This window comes from Octopus sinensis, linkage group LG14 (assembly GCF_006345805.1).
Source record: "Octopus sinensis linkage group LG14, ASM634580v1, whole genome shotgun sequence".
In the NCBI taxonomy this organism is placed as follows: domain Eukaryota; kingdom Metazoa; phylum Mollusca; class Cephalopoda; order Octopoda; family Octopodidae; genus Octopus; species Octopus sinensis.
The window spans coordinates 46,614,307-46,627,480 of NC_043010.1; positions in this window are offsets into that span (position 1 = coordinate 46,614,307).

Here is a 13,174-nt window from a genome sequence, read left to right on the forward strand (position 1 = left end):
TTTTTTTCTTCCAATTACCAGTTTGCTATGAGCAGAAGGTTGATTCATTTTCAAAACGAATTGAAACAGATAGTGCTTTCTTGGCTGTTAATATGATCATGAAAGGGTTCATGGTATATTACTTAATTTCTGTTACTATCTTACTATTAATTATAGAATCAGTTGATATCTCTCATTTGCAATGTCTTCATATTCCAATGTAATAACAAACAAGCAAAAAAAGAACCTTGGGTTTACTCTACAAGGCCTTAACTATGGATAAGCTATTAAGGCCTGGAGAGAATTAATAGATGTTATTGCTAGGAATTTAACACAAACAAATTTAAAAACTCAATCCAAAGTGATGCAATGGTGATAATAAAAAATATCAATAATATCAATAATGCTATCTTACAGCTAATTTCTCCTTTTGGTTTTTGTTTTTTATTCTTCATAGATGATATCCTCGCTTCTGTTGTGTTAAAGGAATGGAAAGTATAAAAATACTAGTTTGTTGCATGAGTTTACTGAAAAAATTTGCTCGGGCAGGATTTGAACTCAAAATTATGAGCTATATCAAGTATTCAATCAGTCCAGATGTAGAACAAACCTGCTTTTCCCTATTTTTTCTTGGTCATGTATTTATTTTATCACTATCTCAGTGGAGTAATAAAAGAGGCAAAAATAATCTGGGAAACATTTCAGCCACACACACACAAAAATAATAAAACAGAAGTTATTAATTCCAAAGTTGTTCTTTTACTGCTAAAAAGAAAACTTTTGCTATGAGCAGAAAATATATTACAGAAATAAAATATAAAGCTTTTAATGATAGTGCGAGCTGCTGACAATTAATTGTCCTTCACTGATGAGATTTTATAAGTTCTGAGAATGTTTCTGTCATTATGTTAATGATATACAAAGCATTCAGGTTATTCTGTCAAATGTAATGCTTATTTGCAGACATTGTTTTGAATTAATAATGCATCGTCTTGTAGCTTCGAGATTTCAAGGAGGTGATTATTTATTTTTAGAATGACATTGTATGATAGGTGTGAGAGACTAGATCTGGTTGATTTAAATATAAAACAGATAGGATATTTGGACCAGATATGATTGGTTTATATGCTAAAGGGTTGATGCTAAACAATGGCTTGATACTTTAGACTAAACTTAACACACTACATCCCTGGTACAATTATTTCTTACTGAATTTTATTTTCTTGAAAAAATTTCATGCAAAGACTTTCTTAATGTTCTATTCTATCAGTATTTTCAAATTTTGATTTACATGCACCAAATTAAATCAGAAATGTAATTCCAACATTTTTATTTGAATTAACATTGTTTCATTCCAGGTACTTTTTAATTGCTTATATATGGAGACAACCCTATTACAAATTCAACATACTTATCATAACTTGCAGACATTTCTTCTATTTTCAATGCTAATTTCATACATATATATATATATATACATGTATAAATTTTTGTATACATGTATATGCATGTGTGTGTGTGTGTGTATATATATATATATGTATGTATGTATGCATGTATATGTATGTATGTATGCATGTATATGTATGTATGTATGCATGTATATGCATATATGTATGTATGTATGCATGTATATGCATATATGTGTGTATGTATATTTGTGTATGCATGTATATATATATACACACACACAGTAGAATAAGAAATATAAAATCTTTGGTACAGTATTATATACTTTAAAAAAATGAAAAGAAATGGCTTTCAGTGGAAAAATTATCAGAAAAGCCATTTCTATTCTTTTTTCAAACACACACACACACATGCATGTGTGTGTGTGCATATATAATAATAATAACATAACTTTTAAGAAAACCTTTAAGTAACACAGGTGAGTAGTTAGGCTCAATATCTAAGGCGATGCCAATAAAGACAAGATATTGGATCACCCTACTTTAGTTTAATACTTCTAAATGAAACTTTCCTTTATCAAATACAAGAGAAAAAAATAATGCAATAGTTAGGATAAAATGCATTATTATTGGCACATTACACCACAATGGCCTGCTGATAATACTTTATCTCCAGAGTGTTAGATTATCTTTTCTCTTATATTTGATGAAATGAAGATTTCTCAGAATAGAATAGAAGCATTAAAGAATTAAACTACCAAAGTAGAATGACAGAACATCTTGTCTTTTTCTTATTTATTCATCACCTTGCAGATATTGCCTAAGTTCTTGCCTGCATTGCTTAAACATCTTCTTTAAAAGCATTTACATCATTACAATGCTTGAAGCCAATCACAGTACTTTATATATATATATATATATAGTCACAGGAGTGGCTGTGTGGTAAGTAGCTTGCTTATGAACTACATGGTTCCAGGTTCAGTCCCACTGTGTGGCACCTTGGGCAAGTGTCTTCTACTATAGCCTTGGGCTGACCAAAGCCTTATGAGTGGATTTGGTAGATGGAAACTGAAAGAAGCCTGTCATATATATGTATATATATGTGCTTGTGTGTCTGTGTCTGTCCCCCCAATATCATTTGACAATCGATGCTGGTGTGTTTACGTTCCCGTAACTTAGCGGTTTGGCAAAAGAGACCGATAGAATAAGTACTAGGCTTACAAAGAATAAGTCCTGGGGTCGATTTGCTTGACTAAAGGTGGTGCTCCAGCATGGCCACAGTCAAATGACTGAAACAAGTAAAAGAGTATATATATATATAATATTTATTTAATCTTTAAGCTTATAAGTGTTCACCATGTATTGGCTAAAGAAAATAGTCTAATATATAGTGAACATTTATATGCTTGAAGATTATTATTGTTATCTTCAGAATTTTCACCTCCAAGAAGTAAGGTGGAGAGGAGGTTCCACTAGGTTCCTCACAGGCAAATAACACAGGTACAAGATTTTCCTGGCCTGAGAACACTGACGGGGTCGGGGGCATGGAGAAATGGGTTGATAAGGTAATCGAGGTAGTCAGAGTATCCAACAATATTTAAGATTAGATTAGTGCTTCATCATGGGTTAGCAACCTTTATCTCAGCCTATGCTCCTCAGCCAGGTTACCTGATGGACAAAAAGACCGATTTTATGACACCCTCTTGCAGACTACCTTGTTGATGAATAACAGGGACCTTCTCTTTGTGGCTGGTGATTTCAGTGGACATGTTGGACAACATGCAGGGGGTCTTCCATGGCATACATGGAGGCTATGGTTTTGGTTCCCGCAGTGAGGAGGGAACCAGGCTGCTAGGGTTCTGCAATGCAAATGATCTTATGGTTTGCAATACTAACTTCAGGAAACCTGCCAGTCACCTACCATTCTGGCAGACACACTAGCCAAATTGACTACATCCTCGCCAGAAAAAGGGAAAGATGGCTGCTTATAAATGCCAAAAACCTTCCCAGGCAAAAAAGAATGTACCCCACAACATAGACTAGTAGTTAGCAATCTCAGGATCAGGGCTAAATGGATGACCAGCATAGAGGAGAAGGGTCTGGAAGCTAAAAGATCCTGTGAATAGACAGATTTAGAGACATATTACTCGAAGCCTTTGACGAAATAGAAGGGGATATAACATCACATGATGTGGAAGACAACTGGAGGTTTCAACGGGACAACCTGCTGAGGGCTGCTGACCAGATCTGTGGATGGTGCAAAGTCCCCTCTCAATCCAAGGTAACATGGTGGTGGAACAATGTTGTTGACAGGGCTATTAGACAACAGAAACAGACTTGGAAGGACTGGAAGAACAGTGGTAGCAGGGAATTGTATCAGACTGCCAGAAGGGAAGCTAGGAGACAGGGTTATTTAGCCAGAAGGGAAGCAGATAAGAAAAAATTTGCCAATGTTCTGCGCCGTGAGGACCAAAGACTTGAGGTATTTCATGTTGCAAGACAGTGTGTGAGAGAGAATCATAATGTCGTAGGAGAGAAATGTGTCTACATGGATGATGGTTCACTTGCACTAAATGAGGCTGCAAAGAGAGAGGTTTGGAGATGCCACTATGAAAGGTTGCTCAATAAAGAGAATGAATAGGAGAAAGTGAGTCTGCCGAATGTCAACCCAACAGAGGGACCAGCTATCCAAATTGACAGGACCTTGTAGATAAAGCAATTAAGGGTATGAAGACAGGGAAAGCCCCCGGCCCATCAGGAATCACTGCAGAGATGCTCAAAATATCTGGCAGTGTCGGCTATAGCCTAGTCACCTATATAGTTAACCAGGTGATACATGAAGGAGTCATACCCAATGACTGGTGTAGCAGCACTATACTCAGCTGCTACAAAGGTAAAGGTGATGCTTTAGATACAAATAATTACAGAGGTATCAAGTTGATGGATCAGGTAATGAAGATCACAGAGAGGGTCATAGCCCAACTAATTAGGGAGAGAGTCAGTTTAGATAAGATGCAGTTTGGGTTCGTGCCAGGGAAAAGCACCACTGATGCCATATTTCTGGTAAGACAGCTGCAGGAGAAATACCTGGCCAAAGATAAACCTCTGTACCTGGCTTTTGTTGATATGGAGAAAGCCTTTGACAGGGTCCCTCAATCCCTTATCTGGTGGTCAATGACAAAACTAGGGATAGATGAAAGGTTAGTGAGAGATGTGCAAGCCATGTACAGGGATGCTGTCAGTAAGATGAGTGTTGGCAACAAGTACAGTGAAGAGGTAGATGTATACCAAGGATCTGTCCTCAGCCCCCTCTTATGTCCTCCAGGCAATAACAGAGGAATTCAAGACAGGATGCCCTTGGGAGCTCCTCTATGCTGATGACCTTGCTCTAATTGCTGAGTCACTATCAGAACTAGAGGAAAAGTTTCAATTGTGGAAACAAGGATTAGAATCGAAGGGCCTTAGAGTCAACCTGGCTGAAACCAGTCTTAATAAGTAGGAAGGCAGACAAACCAAAAATCCCTTCAAGTAGATGGCCCTGCTCGATCTGTAGAAAAGGCATAGGTAGAAACTCTATAAGATGTACCTAGTGTAAGCTATAGACACATAAAAGGTGCAGCAATATTAAAGGGAGGCTAACTTGGAAGATAGTTTGTGTATGTGGCAAATGCTCAGGTGCTATAAACACTGAAAATGTGCAAAGAACAGCTTCTGCCACATTCCAGGGAGAAAAACTAGTCTAGTTGATAACTTCCGTTACCTAGGGGACCAAGTCACTAGCAGGTGTGGATGCTCTGAAAGTGTAGCTGCTAGAATAAGAATAGCCTGGGTGAAGTTCAAACAGCTCCTACCTCTGCTGGTGACAAAGGGCCTCTCGCTCAGAGTAAAAGGTAGAATGTATGACGCATGTGTGCAAACCGCCATGCTACATGGCAGTGAAACATGGGCCGTGACTGCTGAGAACATGCGTAAGCTTGCAAGGAATTTAGCCAGTATGGAACCTGTGGAAGAGGTAGACTCAGGAAAACCTGGGATGAGTTGGTGAAGCACGACTTTCGAACATTGGGCCTTACTGAGGCAATGTCTAGTGACCGGGACCTTTGGAGATATGCTGTGCTTGAGAAGACCCGACAAGCCAAGTGAGACCATAGCCCATGGCCTATGCCAGTTGGTGTAACCAGCCCATTTATGAATACCCCTCATTCATTGGACAATAAACCTTGCTTGTGAAGACCTATTGAAGCAAGTGAAATCAAAATTGCTGCCATGGCCAATGACAGTACCACCTGATTGGCATTCATGCCAGTGGAATGTTAAAAGCACATCCAAGCGTGATCGTTGCCAGGGCCATGGATTGGCTCCTGTGTGGGTGACACGTGAAAAGCACGATCATAGCCAGCGTCGCCTTACCGGCTCATGTGCCAATGGAACGTAAAAAACATTTGAGCATGGTCGTTGCCAGTACCACCAGACTGGCTTCTGTGCAGGAAGCACATAAAAACACCTTTTGAGCGTGAGCATGGTCGTTGCCAGTACCACCAGACTGGCTTCTGTGCAGGAAGCACATAAAAACACCTTTTGAGCGTGAGCATGGTCGTTGCCAGAACCACCTGACTGACCTAAAAAAAAAGCACCCACTACACTCTCGGAGTTGTTGGCATTAGGAAGGGCATCCAGCTGTAGAAACTTTGCCAGACCAGATTGAGCCTGGTGCAGCCTCTGGCTCATCAGTCCTCAGTCAAACCGTCCAACCCATAACAGCATGGAAAGCAGATGTTAAACGATGATGATATATACTTATTTATATATATATTTATATATATATATGTGCATTAGATGAAAAAATGGTGACAAGTGAAAATATATCCATATATATATATATATATATATATATATATATATATATAGGCACAGGTGTGGGTGTGTGGAAAGAAGCTTGCTTCCCAACCATATGGTTTTAGGTTCAGTCCCACTGCACAGCAACTTGGGCAAGTGGCTTCTATAGCTTCATGCCAACCAAAGCCTTACGAGTAGATTTGGTAGACAGAAACTGAAAGAAGCCCATATATATATGTATGTATATATTTAGTGTCTGTGTTTGTCCCCTCGCCATCACTTGACAACCAATGCTGGTGCATTTATGACTCCATAACTTGGCAGTTCAGAAAAAGAGACCAATCAAATAAGCACTAAGCTTACAAAATATAAGTCCTGGGGTCAATTTCTTTAACTAAACCGTTTAAGGTGGAACAAGTAAAAGAATAAAAGTATATATATATATATATATATATAAAGCACTATCCGACTCGTGGCCGATGCCAGCGCCGCCTCGACTGGCTTCCGTGCCGGTGGCACATAAAATACACCAATCCGACCGTGGCCGTTGCCAGCCTCGCCTGGCACCTGTGCAGGTGGCACGTAAAAAGCACCCACTACACTCACGGAGTGGTTGGTGTTAGGAAGGGCATCCAGCTGTAGAAACATTGCCAGATAAGACTGGAGCCTGGTGCAGCCTTCTGGCTTCCCAGATCCCCGGTCGAACCGTCCAACCCATGCTAGCATGGAGAACAGACGTTAAATGATGATGATGAGGATAATAATTTCATTTGGGTGAGGCAGATTTTCTATGCCCAGATGCCCTCCTAATTATAAAACCTCACCTGTTTCTGAGTAAGTAATATTTCCCCATAGGCAACTGGAGATAAAAAAAAGGGCCAGATGCACACTCACACACACATAGATAGTGTGTGTGTATGTGTATATATATATATATATATATATATATATGTTTGTGTCTGTATATGTATCTCCATTTATTCATCATCATCAACATATGGACACTGAGGGCTAAGTTACCCAATTTCCATGATGTATTGAGTGGCCAAGATTATTGGAGCAACAGGAAATGAAGTGTTTTGCTCAAGATATAACACATTGCCTTGTGCTGGAATTGAAACCGTGATCTTGCAATTGTGAGTGCAACACTCTTACCACTAGGCCACACAATTTATACATACATACATACACACACACACACACACACACACACACATACACACATACATACATGTTGTTGACATTGACTTTGAAGATTCAGCCAGCTAAGCCATCATTGGACTGCTGAAACTTTGAAGTCCCTGTCAACAATACTCTTGTATAAGAAAATTAAACTTATACTCTACAAAAGTATAGAATAACCCCTCAGATTAATGTAAAATTTTTTATTATAACTCAACATAAAAACAAGCATTAATACACACACACACAGGGTGTCCATAAATTATCTTTACAACTTCCATATTTTTAAACTCCATATATGTCAGGTGAGCTGCTATATATATACTCATGAATTAGGCTAGCACATTAGTGGACAACCTAATTTGCATATTTGTGCTCCTAACAGTTCATTATTCATTAAACAATGTTTTATGCAGAATACAGTATATGAGATAGGCTCACCACACTCCCTCTACAAGTGAATGGTGAGTGAGATTAGTGCTGATGCCATGAAAATTATACCCAGTAAACTGTGAATTGGTTGACAAATGAGTAAAGAAAAATGTTGATTTGTGAGGTCCCTATAGTCTTTTATCGCCACAGATTATTCAGCCTTTCTAGCATTGGGACCACAAGAAAATATTCCTCATACACTCTATAACCTGACTAGTACTAAAGACATCCAACAGTAGAAACCAGGCCAAATGTTATGAGAGCAGTGATTCCCAATGTGACCTGGATGGTAATGGCCTGTCCAACCTATGCCAGCATGGGAAGCAGTCTTATGATGATGATGATGATCTGTCTTGTTTTACCCATGTCTCTGCTAAGTCTTAGGCACCGACAGTGATTCTTCACCTTTTTACTGTCTTGTACCTCTTTAGTTTCTCTAAGGTATATCCTAATTCCATGGCATCGATTTATAGGACTTTACACCACATAACTCTTGGCCAACTTATATATATGTGTGTGTGTGTGTATGTATGTATATATATATATATATAAATTTAAAATTAATCAAAGGACATACTAGGTATGTCAACCTGCTTGAAATAACAGTCAAAACTCTTATTATTAAATCGCCGAAAAATAATAAGAGTTTTGACTGTTATTTCAAGCAGGTTGACATACCTAGTATGTCCTTTGATTAATTTTAATCCCTCGGCTATTTAATGCTATTTTTTGGCCTGTTGTCGCCTATGTCATTGATTCTGTTATTATTATTTTTAAAATTGTTATATTGGATAGTAATAGAATTAATGACACCTTCGTAAATTAATATATATATATATATACATATACATATATATATATATGTGTGTGTGTGTGTAGATATGTATGTGTATATATAGACATGCACACACACACACACACATGTAAATGTATGAAAGACCAGTTTGGTCATACTTTTACATAATGAGTGCCCTATTTATCCCCACCATCTCTTTTTCAGAGATTCATATTACTGATCTTGTCTGACCAGGTGATATGGAGGATTTTTAGACAACTGTTTATTAAAGTCTGCACCTTCTTGAGTATAGTCTTGAAGTGGACACAATATTCTACCTCACAAATTTGGACTGCTTTAATGTTTGAATGGAACATTCTGATCTTTTGGTATAGTCCGAAGTGTGGAGCTCCAGATATTGTTGAACTTCAGAAAGACTAGTCATAGCTTTACTATCATCCTTACATTTGATGCACTGCGCTGCTATATGAAGGCCTCCACTCTCCCTCTATTACCATGCTGGTCAGCTTTAGTGGTTGTGTTTATCTTAAGAAATTCTGTCTTTACTTTTTGAATTTGCAACCCAACTTTCAATATTGTCAACTTCTGCAGCAGTTGCTGACTATGAAAAAATGCCAGGCTGTTGGAAAATTCCAGTCTTATGATCACCATAAATAATATGAAATCTTTTTTTTTTTTTTTTTGTATAATTTCCTACTTAACCGCACAAGTTTTATTGGCATACCATGATATTAACCCTTTCGTTACCCTATTTATTTTGAGATACTCTGTGATTCTCTCAATTATTTTAGATATAACAAAGAATTTATTAAAATAACGTGTTAGGAACATAAATTGTGACTAAGGTTTGGTGGAAGATTTTAATTCAAAATTTATGAAAACAAGACATTTGTACTACAGAGCCAGAGCTGGTTTCAGCTGGGTTGGTAACAAAAGGGTTAAAGCAGCTTTCACTGGGTCCCTCCTGCCAATGATGTTATACTCATAGTAGACTCGTAGATGGTTAAAGACAAGTTCCAATCTAAAGATTGTTGTGTCATCTGGTCAACATAGGACTTGTCTCTACTGAGGCTAGCTTATTGGTCACATAGGAGGGATTCTACTGCTTCTTCCATTCTTTCAAGGTTTCTGCTTTTCCTTTATTTGAGAAAAGTGTGATGCTGTTGTAGTTTGTGCAGCTGCTGGAGTCCTCCTTTTTCTTTGGTAGTCTTATAAGAAATTCCTCATTCTTGTCTGATGTTACCTGCCCTTCCTACCAGGTCTTTCCAACCTCAATACCTTGATTTGCCTTCAGAATCTTCGCTAAGATATTATCAGGTTTGGTCACTTTGCCATTCTTCAACAGTCTGATGGTTTTGCAGATTTATTCTCTTTTCGGTCTTTCACAATTAATGAAGAAATCTTTGTCTGCTTGCCTAATTCCAGAGGTTTCCCTCGGGCAGGTTTATAGTTCTTCAAAGTACTCAACACCTATGCCTAATTACTGTTCCGTGCCCAATTATCACTCTCCTTTCTTTGTTCTTTACAGATATCTTAGACTTATTTTATTCACAATATAATTTCTTGATCAGATACTACAATTTCAAGTTTCCTCTTTTGCTAAACAAAAAGAAAACTGCTACAGAAACATTAACATTAAATATAATAATAATAATAATAATGTATCCCTTCTTAGTAGAAACGGTTTTCCTCCAAAGAGGAAAATATCACTGGATGGTGAAAGTTGGCAATTCCTGGAAACTACATGGATGATGACCAGGATTCCTTTGACCTTCATTACTCAGAACTTAAAGACTATCTATGAGGTTGGCTGGCTAGCTGGCTGGAAAAATAGGTATAGTTGTAGTGGGTATGAAACTATGTAATCTCTCTCTCTAATTGGACTCTGAAAGATGGACAAAATTGGGGTTGAAAAGACTGCAATAGGGAGAGTCGATGTCAAGTGGAGGCAGATACACATTACTGGCAAGCATTGCACTGTTGCCATTACCTCTGACTCAGAGTTTACCCAGGATAAGAAATCTTTGAACTGATAATCATCATTGCAAAACTTAGGATTATTAAGATGAAGAGGTAAAAACCTTTTTTGTGAGAGAATGCACACTATCCACAATAAGTTACATGAGAAGGTCTTTAACATCCTGGTGGAAAATATCAATGCAAAATTCAGCATGGACACAGGGATTTAGCTAAGGAGAGAGACCTATGAATTTCATTGGATGAAAATTCTTCCCACATAAATGAGTGCACAATGCAACAAGGAAAGCATCTGATGGTAACCCTGGAAACCAAACAGACCAGATTAGATGTTAAAGTAAGATATTGAAGGTAAGCTGAAGAAAAGCTGCACAAGACAATAGATTAACACAAATTTTCTGAAAGAAGTAAATACTAGAGAGAAGAATAGAATATAGACTGATGTTGAACAAACAAGTTTCAATCACTTCAAGAATGCTATAAAAAGAATGCCTAAAAACCCATTTGACAAAATATTGAGACATTCACATTCATACACTGTATGCACACACACACATACACATAATTCTCTATATGTATACTTATATAACATATATAGAGAGAATATGTATATATACATATATATATATATATGTATATATACATACACACACATGCTCATAAAGAAAATATGCGAATGTATATGTATATATATAAATACATAGAAAGTGTATGTATGTATCTGTGGGTATATATATATATATACACACATTCTATATATAAATATAATGTATGTATATATATATGTATGATATATGTAAACACATTTTATATATGTTTACACACATGCATTCACATATTTTCTTTACGAGCATATGTATTTGTATATATATATATGTGCACAAACATATTTTCTCTGTATATGCATTTAAACATATATATATATATATATAATGTGTATATTATGTATGTATACATATATATAGAATATAGCATATGTATATATACATATATATATGTGTGTGTGTATATATATATATATATAAATTCACAATGACACATATATGTGTGAATTTAATGAATACAAGCGTTATAAGTGAGCTGGTTCATGTATCTCCTTTTAAAGTTACTTTTGCACAGTCCAATATATGTTTTTCTTTTGGTTTCCTTATTTGACAGTACATATGTGACCTCAGTTTCATAGACAACTGAGCTAACTACACATACTTGGTAGTACCTAGGATCTTGCACCCACATTGTGAGACCAAGATTTGTAAAGAATTTATTTATAAAGAAAGCACATTTGTTTCATTGATATTTATAATCACTTCATATCTCTTGTTTAATTCATTACTGGTTTCTAGCCAGATAACTGGTAACTAATTTGCTAATAAGCTACCAAGATATTACAAATAAATAAAGAAAACCTTTCAGTGCAGACATCTACTAGTTTCATAGCATACCAGATTTAAGCAGGAAATCCTTAGTCATGTGATCACACAATATCATACTTTGTTTTTTATCTTCACAGTAATATTTTCTGTTCTGATTTCAAATTTCAACTTGTCTTTCATCCATCTGGGATCAATCAAATGAGCTACTAGTGAAGTACTGAGTCAATTACTCATTCTTTCAAGCATGTAGCCTTAAGGATTTTGTAAGAAATTATTAATATCTTATTTACAGATCTAAAATTAAAACAATTTTATTATAAACTTTGCTCAATACATACATGAAAAATTGAAACATTTAAAATGTTTTAATTTTGAATGAAACATTAAAAATTGTTTAATTTTTAATGAAAAATTTGAAGTAAAGCCATTTTAAATGTTTCTTTTAAAACTGAAACATTCATTTTAAATGTTTAAAATGTTTCATTTCCTATATTTTAAATAGAAATATATGAATATATTTTGGCCAAAACACTTCATTCAGAATAACTCCACAATAATCAGAATTCCCAGTTTTTAAATATAAGACCATATAATTTGACACTATAAGTAATAATACCACTGGAAAAGTGAGATGCATCCTTTAACTTCTTGTGCTAAGTTTACCTCATATATTTTTTTCCATGATTCACTATATTTCTGTAGAAATCTGAACTCTGGACATATAAAACTGAATACTGTTATGATTTTAAGCAAAATCTGCACCATCTCAGCAGTCTCTAAAATCCTACATAAACTAAACTTTAAAGAAAAGAATTTGATTAATAGATAAATATAAATTACCTAAATAATCTAATTTTGAGGGTTTTTCCTTCTGCAGACAATTTTGCCTTAGTAGAAAATACAGGCTAAATATCTATGGCAAAACAGAACAACCTGATACATAGTGATAGATGAAACACAAAAATTAATAAATAAATGAAAAAGAAAGTCATTTATGGAACCTCTTTGAAGTAAAAACAGTATGCACTGCAGGTCTTCAGTCAAATTGTTTTCATTTATTCTTTAATTCCACACAGAATGGTCTAAATATAGTTTTGGTATTTTTCTTGGTCTATCTTCAATGTTGCTTTGAATGTTGTGAAAGAATTTCTTGAACCAAAAGTTCTGAAATTAGATATAGACAATAGATA